The sequence below is a fragment of the Puma concolor genome, chromosome A1 (genome assembly GCF_028749965.1).
Source record: "Puma concolor isolate L17-30 chromosome A1, mPumCon1.1.hap2, whole genome shotgun sequence".
In the NCBI taxonomy this organism is placed as follows: domain Eukaryota; kingdom Metazoa; phylum Chordata; class Mammalia; order Carnivora; family Felidae; genus Puma; species Puma concolor.
In genome coordinates this window covers 51,669,968-51,690,418 of record NC_141667.1, presented here as the reverse complement: position 1 = coordinate 51,690,418, position 20,451 = coordinate 51,669,968, and the positions used below count along the sequence as shown (strand labels likewise).

Sequence of the window (20,451 nt, the reverse complement as noted above, 5' to 3'; positions counted from 1 at the left end):
ATTTTTAGTCTCATGTGTACATTGCTCGTGACTACTTGCCCCCTGGTAAAAGTCTCTTTACCTCCTTTCTGGCTATCCAAATCCTACTCTGGACTAACTTCCGGCCCTACCTTCTAATCTCATCCACATTAGAAAGAATATAGGATTATAGAGGCTTTCATTTGGTCCACTGAACAAGCTGTGGACATGGGCAAACTACTTACCTTCTCTGAGCCTCAGGTGTCTCCTTATGATAATGGAGATGAGAACCTTGCAGAGTTATGGTCACAGTTAAATGAGGTGAGGTGAGTAAAGAGCAATGTCAGTAGATGAAGAGTCTGTTTCTTCCCTGGTTCTCTGTGTACCCAGAGCACCTGGAGTGTTTTGCTCCCAATTTTGCCCATTCTAGATACTTCAACACCTTCCGTTGTTTCTAGGATACAATCCCCAGTTGGTATGGTGGTCTAAAAAACTGCTGATCAGCTTTATTTTGAACCAAGCTTCCCCTCATTCTCCATGTCAGTCACCTGACTTTCCCCCAGAGCAGGGTTTGCATGCACTGGTCCCTCTACCTGGATCAATCTTGCCTCCCATCTCTACCTTGTTATCTACTTCTCATCTTTCACAGCCAGGCTCACTTGTCACATTGTTAATGATTCCTGCTCAGGCTGTCCAGAGTAGAGCAATCCTCTGCTGCCTTCTCATAGTGCCACGTACCTATGCCTGGGTCTTTTTTATTTATTTCTTTGGGTCTTTTTAAAAAATTAGTATTTTCCCTCCCAGAATTAGTCTTCATGAGAGTGAGCATCATGTCTGCTTTTGTTCTCCAGTGGATTTCTAGTGCCCATCACAGAACCTGACATACTGTTGCTTCGTGCATATCGTTCAAGAATTAAACAATTCTGTTTTCCAGTTGCTGACACCAATGAATGGCAGCCTGTTAAGGACCAGGGCTGTGTCTTCTGTTCCCGTGGGGCTCAAAGAGGGCCACTTCATCCCACCCCAGGCCCTAGAAATGATGCTGCATTAGCCTTAGTCTCACGGGCATCTCCCTCACCTTTCAAGAGGGTCTATAACAGAGCCTGGATGAGGTTCTGTGCCATGCATGGCACTTCCCAGACTGTTCCTCTTTCTCTCTCTTTCCTTTTCCTTTGAACAGAAAATCTATCAACCATGCCCAGCTTAACCACCTCCTCCACCATGAAGCCTTCCTTGGTGTTCCTTTCTCACCTGCATGGCGTCCATCCTGTCCTCTGGTACAAACAGAACTGATTTCACTCTGTTCCTCGTGGTGTGCTGAGGTGTTAGCTAGTCTGCCCTCTGGCTAAGCCCCGAGTCCTTAACTTGTTCCCCTTCCAGACCTGGCTCTCACGTCCTGTTCCTCACCTGTTCCCCACCGTTCTTCATTCCTCCTTTGCCCTCACTGTTGCAGGTGTACATAATGTTCTTCAGTCCTTCAAACCTACCATAATCTCACACTTCTGGGCTTAGGCATGAGCTGTTCTCATATTGCAATGCTCTTCCCTCCCCCTCTCCATATGCCCAATATCTAATTATCCTCCCACCTTGGTACCAAGGCTGCTTCCATCAGGAAGCCTTCCTTGATTGCCTGGGTTAGGTGGCTGCTCCCTCTCCATACTGTGTCCCTTGAGCACTTCTCACTCCTCCTTTCCCCATTTTCCCTACAGAGCACATGCTCCATGAAGGCACACAGACCAGTCAGGTTTACTTTGCTTACCCAGTACTTAGTAGGTGCTTAATAACTACCTGGTGGATGAATGCATTAAATCTGCCTCAAGTCACCTTTGTAACCTTCATTCTGCCCCCTTGACACTATTCTCTGCCCAGAGTAGGACTGAGAGATGTTTGGCAGCGGGGGGAGGGGATGGAACTGAGGTCTCCCCAGTAAATACTTCTGGAGCCCTTTCCATGCCAGCAGGGATCATTCTCATCCCTCTCTGTGTCACCAGCACAGGCCTGGGCACGGAGCAGGGGTTCTACATTGTCAAATTACAATTGTATTTCATATATTGAGACACTTGGCCATACCAGCTGTATCACCTCTAGCAAGTCGCTTTCCCTCTCCAGCCTTAGATCTGCAAAGCGGGATTTTGAGAGTTAAGTGAGTTAAGATCCATAGCGAGTTAGGACATAGAGCAGAGCACCCAGTGTGAGCAACCTGCCACTTTGTTACCTGCCACCAGAGCTCTTTATCCTGACTAGGGCTGGCTCTGACTCTGAGCGGTGGCACCCGGGCCTGGCGGTAGGGCGGAGCCTTGGGAGCTGGCGCGGCCCTGGGGAACTCCTGGGCTCCCCTCCCCTCCAACCCCGTGCTCACGGTCTGGCCGTTTTGCTTTCGAGATACACCTGGCCGCTGCCCGGCGCCTCGGGCGCCGCCGCCACTGGCCGCCACCCCCGCCCTGCGCAGCCCCCGCTCCTGGAAGTTTCCGCGGCCGGCAGTGAGTCACCGCCCTTTTTTTAGCAGCCGCGTTGGATGTGCAGCGTCACACCGCGGCTCCCGAGAGCCTGGGGCCCTGCCGCCGGCGACGTCAATGCAGAAGAGCCCAGCGCTCACGGAGAGCTAGGCCGGTGCAGGGGTGGCGACCCCGGCCCCGCGCCCCTTGGTCCCAGCGCCGCCGCCAGACTCCCCAGGCCTTCAGAGTTGCCTGGCTGCCCGGGAGCTTTCCGGGGTCGCTCACCCCTGGGGGGGGGGGGGGGGGCCGCCCTGGCGCGATCTGTCTGTGTGACTCTGGGGCCTTGGAACTGGGGAAAGGTGGGCTGCGGTGAAGAGGGAAAACAAAACAAAACAAAACAGGAGGCAGCCATCCGTGCCTGTCTGTTATCAGTCCATCCAGTCACCTGCCCAACTAGCAGCCCATCCATCCAGGCATTCGTTCACACCCTAAGTCATTTAAGACCCTTCTTCCCATCCATCCATCCATCCAACAATCCATCCATCCACCCATCCATCCACCCATCCATCCAACCATCCAACCATCCATCCATCCACCCATCCATCCATCCAACCATCCATCCATCCAACCATCCATCCATCCATCCATCCACCCATCGCACCACATCGTGCGTCCAGCGGTGTGCTCCTCCTTGTAACCACCAGCCTTCCCATCCATCCAAGCATTTACTCACAGCTAAGTCACTTACGACCCTCTCTTCCTCCCATCCATCCATCCAACCATCCACTCACCCATACCATCATTCATCTACTTTTCTGCTCCTCCAATCAACGACCTGCTTTCCCATCCAGCCAGTTGACATACTGAGTCACTTCAGGTCCTCTCTCCCCACATCCACCCATCAGTAATACAGTCATTTATTTACCTCCCACCTGACTATTTGTCTCTGCCCATCCACCTATTCATCTACATACTCATTTGTCCAAATTAGCATCCACTCTGCTAGGTGCTGACAATACCAAGATCATTAGGGCGGTATCTCCACTCCTGTGGAACTCAGAACCAGCATGGTTTAATATATCCCAGGAAAAAGTCTTTGCCCTTATTCCTCTCCAAATTAAAGAACTATATGCAATACAGTGCTATTACAGTGGGATAATAATAGTAATAGTAATAATAATGATGATACTAGCAGCTGCTAACATTAACTGAGCACGATTTGCCAAGCAGTGTTCTAAGCTTTGCACATGCAATATCTCACTGGATCCTCACTCACATTAACCTGGGAGGCAGGTACTATTAACACACCCAATTTTCAGATAAGAGAAACCAAGACTCACAGAAATTAAGAAACTCCTGCTCCACAGCTATTAAATGGCCACACGGATGAGACACCAGACTCTGACTTTGAAACCAGGGCTTCTAGTTGCTTTACTGGTGTTTGTTACCCAAGAGAGGCAACACATTAAAAGGATTTAAGTCGGATCAACTATACCACCTCTCTGAGCCTGTTTTCTGTAAAAGTAGGGACAGAGATAATGCATACTCAGAGATAATGTATATACTCAGCCCAGCATCCATTTGCAAGTACTAATGTGACTGACTGATGGACTTATTGCTGACCAATATTAGGGTGCAGAGGAAATGAGACATAGCTATTGCTATCATCCATGTTCATTACAGAGCAATTAAGAGTAAGAAAAAAATCCTCTTGTGATTCTATTATCTAGAAATAACAGCTGCTAACATTTGGTTTATGTTCTTTAAAATGTTTACTACCCATGTTTATGGATTATACACATTTGAAAGAATATAGTATGCTATGGACATCTTTCCACAAGCTCTTCACTGCTATTCTTGCCTCCAGTTGCTGTCCACAGAGTGTTCTTTTGAAAACACAAATATTAATTTTCTTGAAAATCATAAAGTTCCCCTCAACCCCCACCACCACTATTACCAGGATAAGATCCATGTTCCTTAATGCGACTATTAGGCCCCTCGCGATCTATCTTTCTTCGCTTACCTTTCAGCCTCATCTCTGCCATCTTCCTCTTGTTCTCTTTGCCTTTAACACATGGAACAACTACCAATTCCCAGTGAACCTCTAAAGTGGTAATAATCCAGATTAGAAGTGATGGTGGCTCAAACCAAGGTACCAGTAGTAGGGGTGGAGAGAAGTGAATTTAGGTGGGAGATAGATTTATTAATCGGATGTAAGGATGAGAGAAAAGAAAAAGTCAAGGACAATGCCACATTTCTGGCTGGCCCTGGGGGGCAGATGATGGTTTATCAGCAAGACAGAGGCATCTTGGTATGCAAGAGGTTTGGACATGGTGAGTTTGAGGGGTGTGATGGCCAGAATAATGGCTACCCAAAGATGTCCACATCCTAACTTCCAGAACCTATGATTATGTTACATTATGTGGCAAAGAGACTTTGCAGATGTGAGTAATTTAAGAATTTGGAGATGGGGAGATTACTCTGGATTAACTGGGTAGACCAATGCAGCAATCACAAGGGTCCTCAAAAAAGGGAGGTAGGAGGGTCAGAATCAGAGTAGGAGATGTAACCACAGAAGCAGAAGTTGGAGCGGTGACGGGCCATGAGCCAAGGAATGCAGGCAGCTTTCAAAGCTGAAATGGACAAGAAAATGGATTCTCTCATGAAGCCTCCAAAAGGGACATCTGATGCCATCCTGCCACCATCTTGATTTTAGCCCACTGAGATTGATTTTGGATAATAAGCTTGTGGTGTTTTAAACTATTATGTTTGTGGAAATAGGAAACTAATGCAAGAGGCTGGGGGATATCCAGGTGGGGATGTGCAGGAGAGAACATCCAGGACGCAGACAGGGACTGGATGGAGAGTCACTGGTGCGGGGGCTGGATGATCCCATTGGATGTCCTAGCCAGGAAGTGTGGAGTGGGAGAGAACAGCCTGGAGAGGGCCCAATACAGGAGAAACCTTTGAAGGAAAATGAGAAGGTGGACCTGGAGAAATAGGAGGAAACCTAGTGATGGAAAATCCAAGGGTAGAGTTTCAAGAAGGAAGCTATCTCTGTCAACCCCCACAGAGTGATCCATAAGGTTACAGAAAGTGCCTGTTGGATTTGATGGTCAACAGTGTATATAGTCTTGGTGAGAGCAGTTTCAGAGGCTGCGCAGGACTGAACCAGCCTGTTTGCAGGGAGAAATAAGTGAGGAGCTGGAAACACATGGAAGACTACTTTCTTAGATCATTGGCTTTGATGGGGAAAGAGATAAGACAGTAGTCGGAAAAGGATGGGGGATTAAGGGAGGACTTTTTTTTTTAACACGAGAGAGAGAGAGAGAGAGAGAGAGAGAGATGAATAAGGTTAGTTGTTTCTGGGAACGACTCAGCTGGGAGGCTGGAGGATGATCAAAGTCTGGACGGAGGGGGAGTTTAGGATGAGATCAGGTCTCTTAGGAGGCATGTGCTGGTGGTGGGATTCAGAGGGCCAGTGGGGATCAGCCTTGGATTGGAGGAGGAGGATCTTTCTGCCTGGCATAATGGGAAGAAGGCAGAGACAGGTGTGTAAGTAGGAATGAATCTACAAAATAGGAACTTTGAATCTACTGGTTAAAGTGTTCAGACATTTTAGGACAATTCCTTTCTGACTTGCTGTAGTAAATTGCCACTGAAATTTCACTACTTGGATCAAGAAAATAGAATTTAGAGAAAACAAAGAGATCAGGCTAGTGGTCAGTGGATCAGCATAGAAACCAGAGCCAGAGCTGAACAAAATTTTTTTATCTTAAGAATCATAACAACATAAAATATAGGAATTGCCATACTGGGACAGACCCATGGTCCACGCAGGCTGATACTCTGCTGCCAACAGAGGTCCCATGGGATGGGCACCCAGAGGGCACAGTCATGTTGTACCCACCCTTGATCTTGGGTAAGAGACAGAGAAACCATTTCCTCCTGACGTCAACTATAAAGGTTAGGTATATCCCAGCACCCATTTATGGCTCTGTCGTACATAAATATATCCAAATCCTCTCCAACTGCCTGCCCCATCCCCCTTGGGGTTATGTGTTTCATTAGTTTATTTCCCACTGTGTGACACAGAATTTTAAAATCTCTATTTCCATCTTACTTTGTCTGAGGTTCAAAGAGGGACCATTTATCCCACTGGGCATCAAATGCAATAATGCAAATAGAATACATTTAGTGCTGCGTAAACCCTGACACATCATAAGCGATTCATAAAGTCTAGTGATGATAATGACGAGGAGGATGATAAAGATGATGGTTCAATCCTCAATAACCCTTTCTGTTATGCGTTATCTTTCCCATTTTACAGAAAGACAAAGTAAGGAAGGCTCAGGTTGCATCCCTCTGATAAAGGAGGTCAGAGGAGAAAAAAGTTAGAGGTCAAAGAGCAGTTCACTGAAAAGTTGAAACTTGGGGTGTGGGCTAGAAGCTTAAGAAGCAACAGCTTGGAAACACCCTCTGCCCACCTCTCGTAACACACCCACCTGCCCCAGCCCCAGGGCCGCACCTGCTGGCAGCTTGCTGCCATCTATGCAGAGTCTGAACCCAGCTCAGCCGAGCCCTGGGGCCAACCAGCCCAACGAGGATTCTTCAGGTTCAGAGCACGAAAGGATCCATTTTATTTATTCTACCCTCGTGATGGAAATGGCCCAAAAAATGTCCTTGTGCTTACTAAGCTATTTCCTAGCCAAAGCCAGCCAGAGAATGTTAATTATCTCATCCTTTTTTCCCCTCCGTGATGAATTATTGACTTCCAGTGCACGCTATCTTTAATTGTGAGGTATTCCAGAACGAGCAGGTTATCAAAAATGTGCAAGGGGGAGAGCTTTGGTTGGGCACGGGGAAGCTGAGGTGGGAAAATTTATCCTTATTTATTTACATGGTAATGGGATGAGATTTTGCCAGCTTGCTAATGGGTTCTTAAAGAGAAACAGGCTTCCCGTGGCCTAGTTAGAACGATTGGTTGCCCTGCTGCCACATAAAACACCAAATCAAGATGGCAGTGGCTCCCTTTTTCTAGACTATTTTTCTGTTTGGGGAAAGAGCTGCATTATTTGCATGGGTCGAGGGATTCGCAATTTATAGGGAGACGATGGCCGCAGCTGCTGTCTGGTTTAAAGAGACCAGCCCCTAACTCTGCCACCGACCATTTATTTGGCCTCAGATGGTGCATTTAATTGCCCCTCAGCGTCAGTTTTTCTATCAGTCACATGGGGATGGTTATGCTCTGCCCTAAATCAACTCAGCAAGTTCATTGTAAAGACAAGATTAAAAAGTCAGTTTTAAGAGCGCTTAATGATTGTGAGTATTTTGTATCTCTGAGGAGCACACGTGATTTTCCAGAAAGCAAGAGACAGGTCCTAATCACATTTAAAAATAAACCTTAGCATTTTCTAAGTGCTTGTCCAATTACTCCAAATAACGTTCATTCCAGAGGCTGCTGGTGGGGTGAGTCACGTGGTGAATGTATTAGATAGTGGAGCAGCCAGACACCGGCTGCAGCATCTCATTCCAACATTGAGGAGGAAGCAGCCAGGTCCACAGATAACCCTGAATCTCTCTCTGCGGCCTTTGGAGTTTCTTTGCCAGAAATGCTGGGAAACCTCTCTGGGTGCTTCCTCCTTCATCTTCTTTACCCTTTTGCTGTTCTCATTTATGCAATAGATATTTGTTGAGTGTCTCCCACGTGCCAGGCGCTGGGCTGGGTACTGGGTACAGACATCATCTGGGAGGAGGGATGAAAGTTAAACTAACACAGAAATAAATACGCAGTTATGAAGGAAGGGAAGACTGGGGCTTTGAGAGAGAGGGTACCGGGGGAAGGAGTCATTTTACATTAGAGGATCAGGGAAGGCCTGTCTGGGGTTGTTAAATTGGAACTGAGGCCCAAAAGACGTACTGCTCAGATAGAGCACAGTAGATGTACAGGTAGAGAGCATTCTAGTCAGCGGGAACAGCACGTATGAAGGCACTGAGCAAGGAAGAGCTTGGTGTGTTTCAGAACTGAAAGGGGTGGGGTGTGTGTGAGTGTGCACACACGTGTGCATGGAAGGATCATGAAGACAGAGTGGAGATTGAGAGCAGGTGAAGTGGAAGAGGCCAGGTAGGCCTGGGTTTGAACCTTGTCTTTGCTCCCTGTTAGCTTGATAATCCTGGGCAAGTCACAGCGCCTCTCTGATCTTCAGTTCTGTCCTTTGTAAAAAAGTATAGATGGCAGGTAGCTCATGAGTCAAATTGAGGTTCAAAGTTCACCACAGTAAAACAAAACAAAATAAAGTCCACCGTAATCACCCCTGAGTCCCTCTTAATCTGGCCCATGTTACCTCTTGGAACTTCTCTGTGATTAATCTTTCCCTCCCTCCCTTAGCTCCAGCCAACTGGCCTCTTGGCTGTTTCTCATACACACAAGACATATTCTACCTCAGGGCCTTTGCACTTGTTTTCTCTGTTGGCAATGCTTTTCACCTGTAAGTCTTACTCCTCACTTCCTTCAGTCTTTATTCAAATATTGTGTTCTCAGCGTGGCCTTTCTGACTACTTTATTGAAGATTATTACCTCCATTCTATTCCAAGCATTCCAAGGCATCCATCCCTGCTCCTGGCTTGCCTGCTTGCTTTCTTTCTTCTTTCTTTCTTTCTTTCTTTCTTTCTTTCTTTCTTTCTTTCTTCTTTCTTTCTTTCTTTCTTTCTTTCTTTCTTTCTTTCTGTTTATTTGTTTTTGAGAGAGAGAAAGACAGAGTGCGAGTGATGGGGTCGGGGGGCAGAGAGAGAGGGAGACACAGAATGTGAAGCAGGCTCCAGGCTCTGAGCTGTCAGCACAGAGCCTGATATGGGGCTTGAACTCACAAACTGAAATCATGACCTGAGCCAAAGTCGGACGCTTAATTGACTGAGCCACCCAGGCACCCCATTTTTTTTCTCCATAGTACTTAGCACCATCCAGCCCACTAAATCTGTATTTTTCACATTATCTGCCCTCCCCACTAGAATGGGGGCTCCATGAAGGCATGCGGTTTGTCTATTTTGTTCATTGCAGTATCCCTAGCATCTAAGGAGAGTGCCTGGCATATATTAGGTGCTCAATTAATAATGTTGAATGTTTGCAAAGATATTTAATAAGGTAAGTAGAACAATGCTTCCCACTTGTAGAACAGTTACATCCATTTTAGCTTTTTTTTCTTCTCAGTTAGAAAGCTCTGTGCCCTTGGGACCCCTAGAGCCTGGGCTCTTTGATTCCATTTGAGTAAATTCCAGCTTTCCCTACTCTGTGCCTGTACTGAATACCCCTTTCCTCAAGGTCTCGTGAAAAGTCCCATCTCCTCCATAAATTCTTCCCTAACTTACTTCCCCAGGCTGCAGAGATCTCGCCCTCCCCAGACCACTTCTAAAACTTTCTTTTTTTATTTTTATATTTTTTAATGTTTATTTTTGAGAGAGAGAGAGAGAAACACAGAGTGAGTGCGAGTGGGGGAGGGACAGAAAGACAGAGCAAGACACAGAATCCAAAGCAGGCTCCAGCTCTGAGCTGCCAGCACAGAGCCTGACACAGGACTCAAACCCATGAACTGCAGTTGGATGATCAACTGACTGTGCCACCCAGGTGTCCCTAACACTTTCAGTGATGTTTCTTATAGGGGCCTTATTATTGAATACTCTGGGGTATCTCCTGCTCTTTCATTTAACGTTGTGATGTCTATGTTTTCTAACCAAAGCTTAGAACTGTGGATTCATAGAATTTTAGAGTGGAGAGGGATGTTAGTGATACTCTTCTTCAGTGTTATATGGCAGGGCACTTTCTGCAAGCTTCTGGAGCTTATGTTCAATTTATTTAAATTATCTTATCTGTTTATTTGGCAAATGTTTATTGAATGCTGTTGTGTGCCAATTCATGGGTTGAGTACTGTGTTATGACAGTGATCCTGTCATAGTTGGAAGTCTCAATTGCTGACATGATGGTGCTTTGCACACAGTAGGTGCTGAATAAATTTTTGTTGAAGAAATGAATGAATTGAGCGTTCGTAGCCAATTTGAAGATGATTACGGCAAATTGTCTTAAAAATAATAAGATTGCCTTTATAAACAATGTGATGTCAGTGTTTTGGGCATAGTAAATACTAATCCATGAAGATTTGGGATGGATAGAAGGAGGTGTGGGAGGTGCTTGAGGGAAATGGAGAGGTCGTGAGTTAGGATTCCCAAGAGGCCCAGAAGAAGGGGTTGAATTAACCTCCCTATGGGACACCTATCAAAGTTTGGAGGAAGGGGGGAAATGGGATGGGTGGTGGTTTCTGTTGGTTTAGAGGTGAATTAGCTCTCAGTGTCAAGAAGCTGAAGGATGAGACACTCTGGTATCTAAGATCCACTTAGGAAAACCCTGAGATCCACTAGGGGGTTCTACTCCTCCTACTGGAGACCCCTTCTCTAGAGGACAGAATTCTCTTACTGTCTTGCAAGTGATTGCTTATGGGAAACATTTTCATGCTTGGCAACAGCACATACTGTCAAATTCATTTATTTTGCTTCCAGTTTGCTCCCCAAGGGGGCCATTGTACTGCCAAATGGCTCTGCCTATGTGCCAGGCTCCAGTGGCTTCCAGCACCTGGGGGTCTGATTTCCAGCGACGCTACACTCCATCACTCAGCCTGAGAACATCTTAATTTAGCACAAAGGGTGACTTCCAGGCTGAAAGCTGCTAAGGACAAAGAGTTGTCAGAGGTGGTCAATGCCAGTTGCAAATGTGGTCAGTCTCTGGATCTTGGTTCCTCAGACACTGCTACCCATTTGGAGATGTTCCTCGTTCCAATGCCATGTCATCATCATTTTCACCACCACCACCACCATCATCATCAATTACCATTACAGATTAAGCTGCATCAGATAGGTTTGTAATTACCCCTTAACAGGGGCAATTTTCTGGGTGGAGAAGTCCTGATCAACAAAATATTGGTCTTGCAACAACCTCTGTAAGATTTTTCAACAGAGAAAATGTTTCTCTTCTACCAAAATCAAAGCAAGAATCACAATTCCGAGAAGAACACTACAAAACTCTCAGGTGCAAAAGGAAATAAAAAGTGGGAGAAAACTCGGGAAAGGTGAAGATTTAGCAAAAGATCCTGGGTTATGAATCAGAAGACCTGGACTCTAGTCCAGGGAATTTTGTTTTAATTTGGGGATTCCACTGGGAGTGTCAGTAACTCAGCCTCTTTGGGCTAAAGTCAATGTTTCTATCAACTGGGATCAATAATGCTTGCCCTATTCTACCTCAGAAAAATGTGATGGGAATTGAGTAAGTTAGTGGATAAGCAAACTTAGGAAGAATATATAAAAGGGAGTAGTGTGAGAAGTGTTTTGCTGTTACATTCAAGATTTATATTGAAGTGAGGCTAAGGACGTTAACATTAAGGGTTCCTGGTTATATTTTTAAAAAAAAATTTAATGTTTATTTTTGAGAGAGAGAATCAGCGAGGGAAGGGCAGAGAGAGAGGGAGAGAGAGAATCCCAAGCAGTCTCTGCACTATCAGCACGGAGCCCGACGCGGGACTTGAACTCACAAACTGTGAGATCATGACCTGAGCTGAAACCAAGACTCAGACACTTAACTGGCTGAGCCACCCCGATGTCCCAGGATTCTTGGTTATAAATGAGAGAAACTCAACTTGCAATGGATTAAGCAAGAAAAGGGACTTGATTGGTATACATAATTGAAAATTCCAAGGTTGAATCTTGCTTCAGGCACAGCTGGATTCAATACAAAAGATGGATGGTATGAGAATCCTGACTCTTGACCTGGCAGCCCTCTTCTAAGAGTGGTGCCTCCATTCTTAGGCTTTGAGTGATGGCAAGGGAGCTGGAGCAAGTACAGCCTCTCAAGTTCAAGCCTGATGGGAAAGTGTGAACGCTTCCTTCTTCTTGGCCTTGCAATGAACTTTCACTGAACCCGATTAATTTGATGTGAGTCACATGTCTATCCTGAACAAATTACTGTGACCAAGGAATGGAGCTGGCTTAGACCTAGGTGTCAGGACCCAAGTTCTACCCCTGGAGTAGAAAGTAGGGGGCCCCATATATATATCACTATATGAAAAACCAAGGGACATGTAGTGACGTGGTGACGAAGTGTCAGAACACAGCAAATATCCACCAAAAAGACTAACCAGTGAGAAACTCTTGAGTGGAAAAAGAATCTAAATTAGCCATTACCAGCAGCAAACAGCAATCTTTTTAAACTAGAATCTCTTTATTAGCCTACTGTTCCTCACAGGTATGTGCTTACATCTCACAGATACAGGTTGTGCATGGCACATCTTACATTTCCTAGAAAGGACTCAAGTTCACCAATCATTTTCTTCAAATGATAGGAGTGATTAAGGCTGGAACAAATATCTTCAAGCTCTCTCCCTCACTCTAATTCAAAGTGCTTGTTTGGTGATTAACCAAGCAGTGATTATGCTATGGTTTACATTTTCATTTGTACTGTTACTTTAACTCATATAATTTTTTAAGAAACCTTTTAGTGGGTTCATAGCTTGTCTTCCCATCCAGATAGTGATTTCCTTGAAGGCAGAGATTATATTTCATGCTTCTTTACCTAACGCTGTATGCTCAAAAAGTATTTGTTGATTTTCTTTAAATTAAATATTCTAATCATATATTCTTCATCAGAGCTATAAATTCTAATAAACAAAAATGCCACATAAAGGAAATGTAAATACCACTAAGATTTTAGGCAAACAAATTCATTTTCACGTTAAAAGCATAACTATTGAAGCTTACTTGTTGACTGCAGAATGGGATTGCAACTATTCAAATACCTTTGATAAGATGGCAAAATTATGATGTAAGTGCTACTTATTTTTCCAGGTCCATGGAAGCCAAAACTAATCAGTCACGCCACTCTTTTTCCATAAATCTGGATGTAGTTTTAGAATTTGTCTCAATATAGCACTTTAGGAGGGCATTACTAACTGATTAAGGTGTTGGCCCAAGAATGGACCCCATTTATCATCCTGCGATTTAATGCCTTGGGTGGTTGCCCTCTTTGACCAAATTGATAGCTTTCGGCAGTGCACCTGTGGAGCTAGACAGAATGAAAGGGACATTTTCTCAGCCAGAGCAGTCAATTCAACTCAGCAACTTGGGGTGACAGAAGATAGAGGCAAATCACCCCCCTCAGTTTACATTAAACTATATATTCTTTATTGCCATCTAATCATGAGTGCTAAGACCAAGTATCTAGTAGTTGTTAATGGAACAAATTCTCTTTGCTATTTAAGAGTCAGATAAGATGGATTCATTTATATGAACTTATTTTAGAAAACTCACCCACTCATTGACAAATCTGAACTAGAAACTACCATGTGCCACATTATCTAGGGAAAACTCCTTTTGGAGGGAATCAGGGGAGCTTTTACAGAAGAGATGACATTTCAACTGGTCTTTGCAAGGTGTGTAAAACTTTTTTAGGGAAACCGAGTATGTGTGTAGGGAAGGAGGCATAAGACTGTTGGGTTAGAAGGGATGGCAAATTTTTTTTTGTAATATTTATCAAGGAAATACATGACAAATAAAGGACAGGTTGTGACTAAGGAATAATGAGTTATCCACTGTGGCTATAATGTCCACATTATGTATGTACATGAGTAGCATGTGTCAGGAGGTCAAGGTGAAAGAATAGAGTGAAATAATATTCTGAAGAGCTTTGAATATCATATTAAGGAGTTTGGACTTATCCTATGAACAACGGGAGCCAACTGTATTATTAGGTAAGAGAAAGGATACCTGGAAATGAGTAGATTGCTTTGGCTGCAGAGCAGAGTATGGCCAGGAGAGGTTGCAAGACCAGAAGATAGGGAGATGGGCAGGAAGAAGCCACTACACCTGTCTAGATAAGCAATGATGAGAATATGAGCTAGAACAGTGATAATGGGATGGGGAGGAGGGAACAGAATAAAAAATATATATATCGAGTTTATGTGACACCAAAGGACAGAGTGGGAATCGATGAAATCTTTGAGACTTCTGGCCATCAAGATAAAATTGAAAGAGAGGCAAGTGACTAGAGTTGTCAGACTTAGTAAGGAAAAACATAGGGCACCCATTTAACTTTGCATTTCAGATAAACAGCAAGTTTTTTAGGATATATAAATGTCCCAAATATTAGATTTAACTGGGATTTTGTATTTTATCTGTCAACCCTAAAAGTTGATCCAAAGACTGGCCAGATATCATTGACTTTGACAGTCAGGAAGCCACTGATGTGCTCTTCACAGGCAGTTTCACCACAGCAGTGTGAGCAGAATCTGGAAGTTGGTGGGCAGCTGAGTGATCTGGTGACAAGGAAACAAAGATGGTGAGGAAGGGAAATTACTGAGGGAGTCAATTCTGTGCAGGATTTTGGTGTCAAAGGAAGGTGAGAAATAGAAAAGTAGCCTGAGAAGAGGAAAAGATCAGGGAAGAGTCTTCGTCTTGTTTTAGAAAAAAGAGGGAGACTTGTATGTTTGTAGGCTGACAGGGAAAAAAAAAATGCAGGGAGGGAAAAGAAGGAAAGAGACAAGAAAGAGGAGATTATCCCTGCAGTGAGATTCTGGAGGAGGATTAAGAGAATAGTGGAGAGGTCAGCCTCGGACAAGAAATAGAATAGCTTTTCCATAGAGCTGAGAGGCAAGGAGAAAGGATTAACCATGCTATAACTAATCTGGAAATGTAGGAGAGAAGGTGAAGGAGTGCATGCATGATGGCCTTTTTTTCTTTGTGATCTAGGAAGGTCCATCATTTGATGAAAGCTGATGGCAGGGTTTCTGCAAGAGCAGGATTTGAATCTAAAGAAAATGATAAAAGGAAATGTCTTGAGTGCTAGAAAGCAGAGGGCTTAAAAACATGGGTCGGAAAAATCAGCACGTACTGCCTGAGGCCAAAAAAGACTGGTGTGGATAGACAAGAACATGTGGTGGAAAAAAAGGTATAGAGTTTGGAGGTTGAGGGGCCTGGGTATGGGCTCTGGTTCTATCTATCTGGATTCAGTAGCTTTTCCTAGGTCATGCTGTGTAACATACAGCCCCCAGGTCTCAGTGGCTTCCAAAAGCATTTCTTTTCCTTCCTTCCTTCTTTCCTTCCTTCCTTCCTTCCTTCCTTCCTTCCTTTCTTTCTTTTCTTTAATGTTACATGGTAGTGGCTGAAGGTCAGTTGTTATAGCTCTTCTGCAGAAAGTGGTAGGGTTCAAGTCCATTTCTTATTCTAGGACTCAGGCTAGCAGATAAGGAACCATTGGGGCATGACTCCTCAGAGCAGAGGACACAGGAGCAAGAAACCAAACTGAAGCAAGCAATCACATTTAAATTTTTTTCTTGGATGACTTATGCCATATTTGCTCATGTTCCACTGGCCAAAGCAAGTCAAATGGCCAAACTCAACATCTATGGTGTATGGAAAGACACTTCACTATGGGCAGAGGTAAGTGAATATTTACAAATAATAATATAATCTACTATATAATCTGAAGATTTCATAATTCTGGGCAAGTTACTTCAGCTTCCTGGGCTTCAATTTCCCCATGTGTAATATGGTGACACTAGCATCATAGTTTTCTAAGTCACATTAGTTTTCTAAGATATGGGGAGGATTAAATAAGATGAACATGTGTATAAAACCTACTACGGTTCCTAGTACATAACAGATACTATATATTCATGAGATTGCCTTGCCTTGGCATTGCAATTACATAGCTCCACAATCATAGGAAATAAATTAAATGTTCTACTCTACATTTTCCATCTTTCAAATGACTGGATGGCCTGTAGGATCCTTGTTGGCTCTAAAATCTTCTATTTTTAAAAATCTTGTACTAAATAATCAAACAAGGGGCACCTGGGTAGCTCAGTTGGTTGAGTGTCCGACTTCCGGTCAAGTCATGATCTGACCAGTTTGTGAGTTCAAGCCCCGCATCTGGCTCTGTGCTGACAGCTCAGAGCCTGGAGCCTGCTTCTGATTCTGTGTCTCCCTTTCTCTCTCTCTGCCCCTCCCCCACTCATGCTCTGTCTCTAAGAAGTAATAAATAAAGGTTTAAAAAAAAAAAAGACTTTCTTTAAAAAAAAAAAAAAAGAAAAAAACTAAATAATCAAACAATCCCTTACCTCAAAAGAACACCCTGGCTTACGAAGAAACTACGAGTTCATTGGTGTTTTCATTTGGTTTATATCTCCTTGGCCCAGCCAACTACCAAGGTCAGAGAGAAGACTTGTTCACATAAACCTAAGAAATCTATGGGAACCAAGTGCGTGGTAGATCATCTCATCATCCATTAGCAACACTGTTTAAGCTTCCAGAAAGGCTTCACAGAGAAAGGTCAAGATATTCTCACTTCACCTGGAGGAGTTTATCCACCTTGAATAATAAGCTCTGTTGGTGAGATGTGAAATCTGACAACAAGTGAGGAAAATAGTTGAAGAGGAGGAATTGAAAATGCCCAGAGTCTTCCCAGGTGTCACCTGCTGCCTTGTAAATGTGTGAAAGCCTTGAAATAGTGTCTGCCAGAGCTCTGGAAAGTCCCCACCATATGTCACTGACTGTTCTTCAGAGTGGGAGCAGGTAGAGGCATGTCTGAACAATGTTCAAGACCGATTATATCAATTAGGATTGTGAGTGGCGACAAGGTTCAGAGACCAGACCACAGTGGCTTACATAGAACAGAGGTTTATTTTCCCAGGTAGCCATACTTTCGAAAGTAGATGGACAACCATTTAATGGGGGTACTAATGTCATGGGAATTTTTGGTGTGCATCAGTCTAGAAGGAGGTTGTAATGGAAAGTTTTACTAGGTGGCAAATTGGAATTTAAGCATAAACAGAAGGATCTCACAAGTGCGTTCCAAATTAAAATAGCTTAAGGGTGTTTACCAATGCCCAACTTAAATACCTAGCTTTAAAACCAAGCAGAGTTAATTGGTCAAATGTCTAATTCCGTACTGTAGTTTCTTTTTTTTTTTTTTTTTTAATTTTTTTTTTTTCAACGTTTATTTATTTTTGGGACAGAGAGAGACAGAGCATGAACGGGGGAGGGGCAGAGAGAGAGGGAGACACAGAATCGGAAACAGGCTCCAGGCTCTGAGCCATCAGCCCAGAGCCTGACGCGGGGCTCGAACTCACGGACGCGAGATCGTGACCTGGCTGAAGTCGGACGCTTAACCGACTGCGCCACCCAGGCGCCCCCGTACTGTAGTTTCTATTCTTTTTTTAAATTTTTTTTTTCAACGTTTATTTATTTTTGGGACAGAGAGAGACAGAGCATGAACGGGGGAGGGGCAGAGAGAGAGGGAGACACAGAATCGGAAACAGGCTCCAGGCTCCGAGCCATCAGCCCAGAGCCTGACGCGGGGCTCGAACTCACGGACGCGAGATCGTGACCTGGCTGAAGTCGGACGCTTAACCGACTGCGCCACCCAGGCGCCCCCGTACTGTAGTTTCTATTCTTTTTTTAAATTTTTTTTTTCAACGTTTATTTATTTTTGGGACAGAGAGAGACAGAGCATGAACGGGGGAGGGGCAGAGAGAGAGGGAGACACAGAATCGGAAACAGGCTCCAGGCTCCGAGCCATCAGCCCAGAGCCTGACGCGGGGCTCGAACTCACGGACCGCGAGATCGTGACCTGGCTGAAGTCGGACGCTTAACCGACTGCGCCACCCAGGCGCCCCTGTAGTTTCTATTCTAATTTGGGTTTGCAAATAATGAAACAAAATAAAAGATTCAGTTCAAGTTAAAAGTAAATAGATTGAATGTATAGGGGAAAGAGATTATCACATGCAGGTAAGGGTAAAAAAAAAAAAAATGACAACCTGAAGGGAAGGTGGGGATGGGAAAAGAGGGGGAAGGAGAGTGGGAGGCACAAGGTCCAGTTTATGGAGTGAATGTCACAGGGATAAAAGGCACAGCCTAGGGAACATCATCAGTGGTATTTCAACAGCGCTGTATGGTGACAGATGGTAGTGAGCATAACATAACACACAGGGAAGTTCAATCACTGAAACTAATGTCACATCATGTGTCAACTGTACTTCAATAGAAAAAATCATGACAACCTTTCTCCCATCTTTGCCTAAATCTTTATTATTTCTAGTGGGATAGCCATCAATCCCATCTCTCCAGTGAATCTAGTTTTGACGCAGCGGTCAAAGGGATCTTAACAAACATTAATCAGATATCATTGCTATGCTTAAAACCCTCCCAAACTTCAATTGCCTTTATCGCAAAATCCAAACTCCATACTGTGGCCTAGTTGGTAGGCCGGTCCTCTCCTGCCCCACTGACCTTTCATTCTCCCTGTTCCAGCCACAATGCTCGCAAGGCTAGTTTCTGCCTCAGGACCTTTGTGTTTGTCGTAGTCTTCACCCAGATCACTCTTCCCTCAGAAGAGAGGGTTGGATCCTTTCAATGTAAATGTCACCTTCTTAGGGATCTTCTCCCCCATTGCACTATCTGAAGTAGCCCTCCCTACTCTCATATTTATTTTATCCCATTATCCTATTTTAAACATTATCATTACTACCTGACTACATCTTACTTGCTTATTTGTGCTTTGCTATCTTCCACTAGACTGTAAGCTCTTTGGGGATAGAGCATAGCACATGTCTACGCTCAGTAAGTATGTGCTAAGTAATTTCAAAATCAAGTATTTCAGACTCTCTAATTATTCCAAAAAAGAAAGATATTATCATAAACCTGAGTCAGGGAACTCTTCCTGGAGGAGAGGGGAATGGGTTGGACTCAGAAGAAAGAGAAGGATCAGAGAATTGAAGGACCTTAATTGGAGGCGCCCAGGTAAAGCCATGGCTAAGGTTTGGGGGCCTTAGCCTGTGTTAATTCCTCTTCTAAAATGACAACAGTGCCCATATCTCCACCCCTGGCAGATCACAGACAGAACAACCTTCCTTAAAAATGTATTATCAAGGGCATGGAAGCAAAATACTCTGATGACTTCATTAAAAGAAAAACATGTGACTCTTGCATAGACCAAAATAAATTCCCAGACCAAGGGGGTGTGGCTGAGGGACAGTTCCCGAGCTGAAGAGAAAGTGCAGGACCTTCCAAGGCATTCTGTGAAAAAATGCTCTTTGGATAAAACTGCAACTTAAAAATAACGTCTGCTGGGTGTGGAGAGGAGAGCAACTGAAGTATTGGGGCCAGAAACCCAGAGGGAGGGCCAAATTTGGGCTAAGAAAATGCTAGATTCTTAAGATCTTTGGAAAGCAACTCCTCTGCCCCCATTTATTTACAATGAACAAAGTTTCTTAGAAACAAATATGAGGAATCTGGCAATTTGTGATGTTTAAGGTGTCAAACCAGTATGCTAATAAACAGATAATCTTCCAGTGTGATGAGGGAGGAAAAAAAGTCTGAGAAAGACAGATTTATGTTTCTAGATAAACTAATATGACACCATTGGAGAACAAGATGGTATCTAGATAAGGGCCAAATAAGATGCTTCTCACCTTTGGAGCAATAGGCATAAGGCAGCCAAACGTAGTGAAAATTGAGGACTGTCATGAGGGGTAGGCTCACGTGGGGAGAATCCAACTCTGCCACTCTTCCTGTGTGACCTCAGGTGAGTCATTTCACTTTTCCAACCCTCAGTTTCTTCATCTGTAAAATGGGAAAATGCCCATTTACCTCTGAAGGATGTTGTAGAGATTAAATAAAGTACTGCATAAGAACTGCCTCACAGAGTACCTGAATGTTGGAAAGCTTTAAAAAAAACTTAGAATTTTATTTCTCTTCCTTCTCCTTGGAGAGCTGGGGAAATTGGAGAGCTTCAGAAGATATAAAACAAGATGTTTACTTTCCTATTTAGGGAGTATAACACTTATCTACTGCCATAATAATGATGTGTTATAAGCCATTAGAAAAATCAGTGGTTTAAAATAGTGAACATGCATTTAGCACACAAATCTGCTAGTTGGAAGTTTAGTCTGGACTTAGCTGGGCGGTTCTGGTTTGGGCTCCTATGTCTGGGGGTTGACTGACTATTGGCTGGTCTAGAGTGGCCTCA

The 20,451-nt window shown here is 44.0% G+C and overlaps 1 long non-coding RNA gene across 1 annotated transcript in view; it reads left to right on the top strand.

Moving 5' to 3' along the window:
• The window catches only part of LOC147584161 (uncharacterized), a 44,077-nt gene that overhangs the window by 5,564 nt on the left and 18,062 nt on the right, over nt 1–20,451 (top strand). The window lies entirely within an intron of this gene.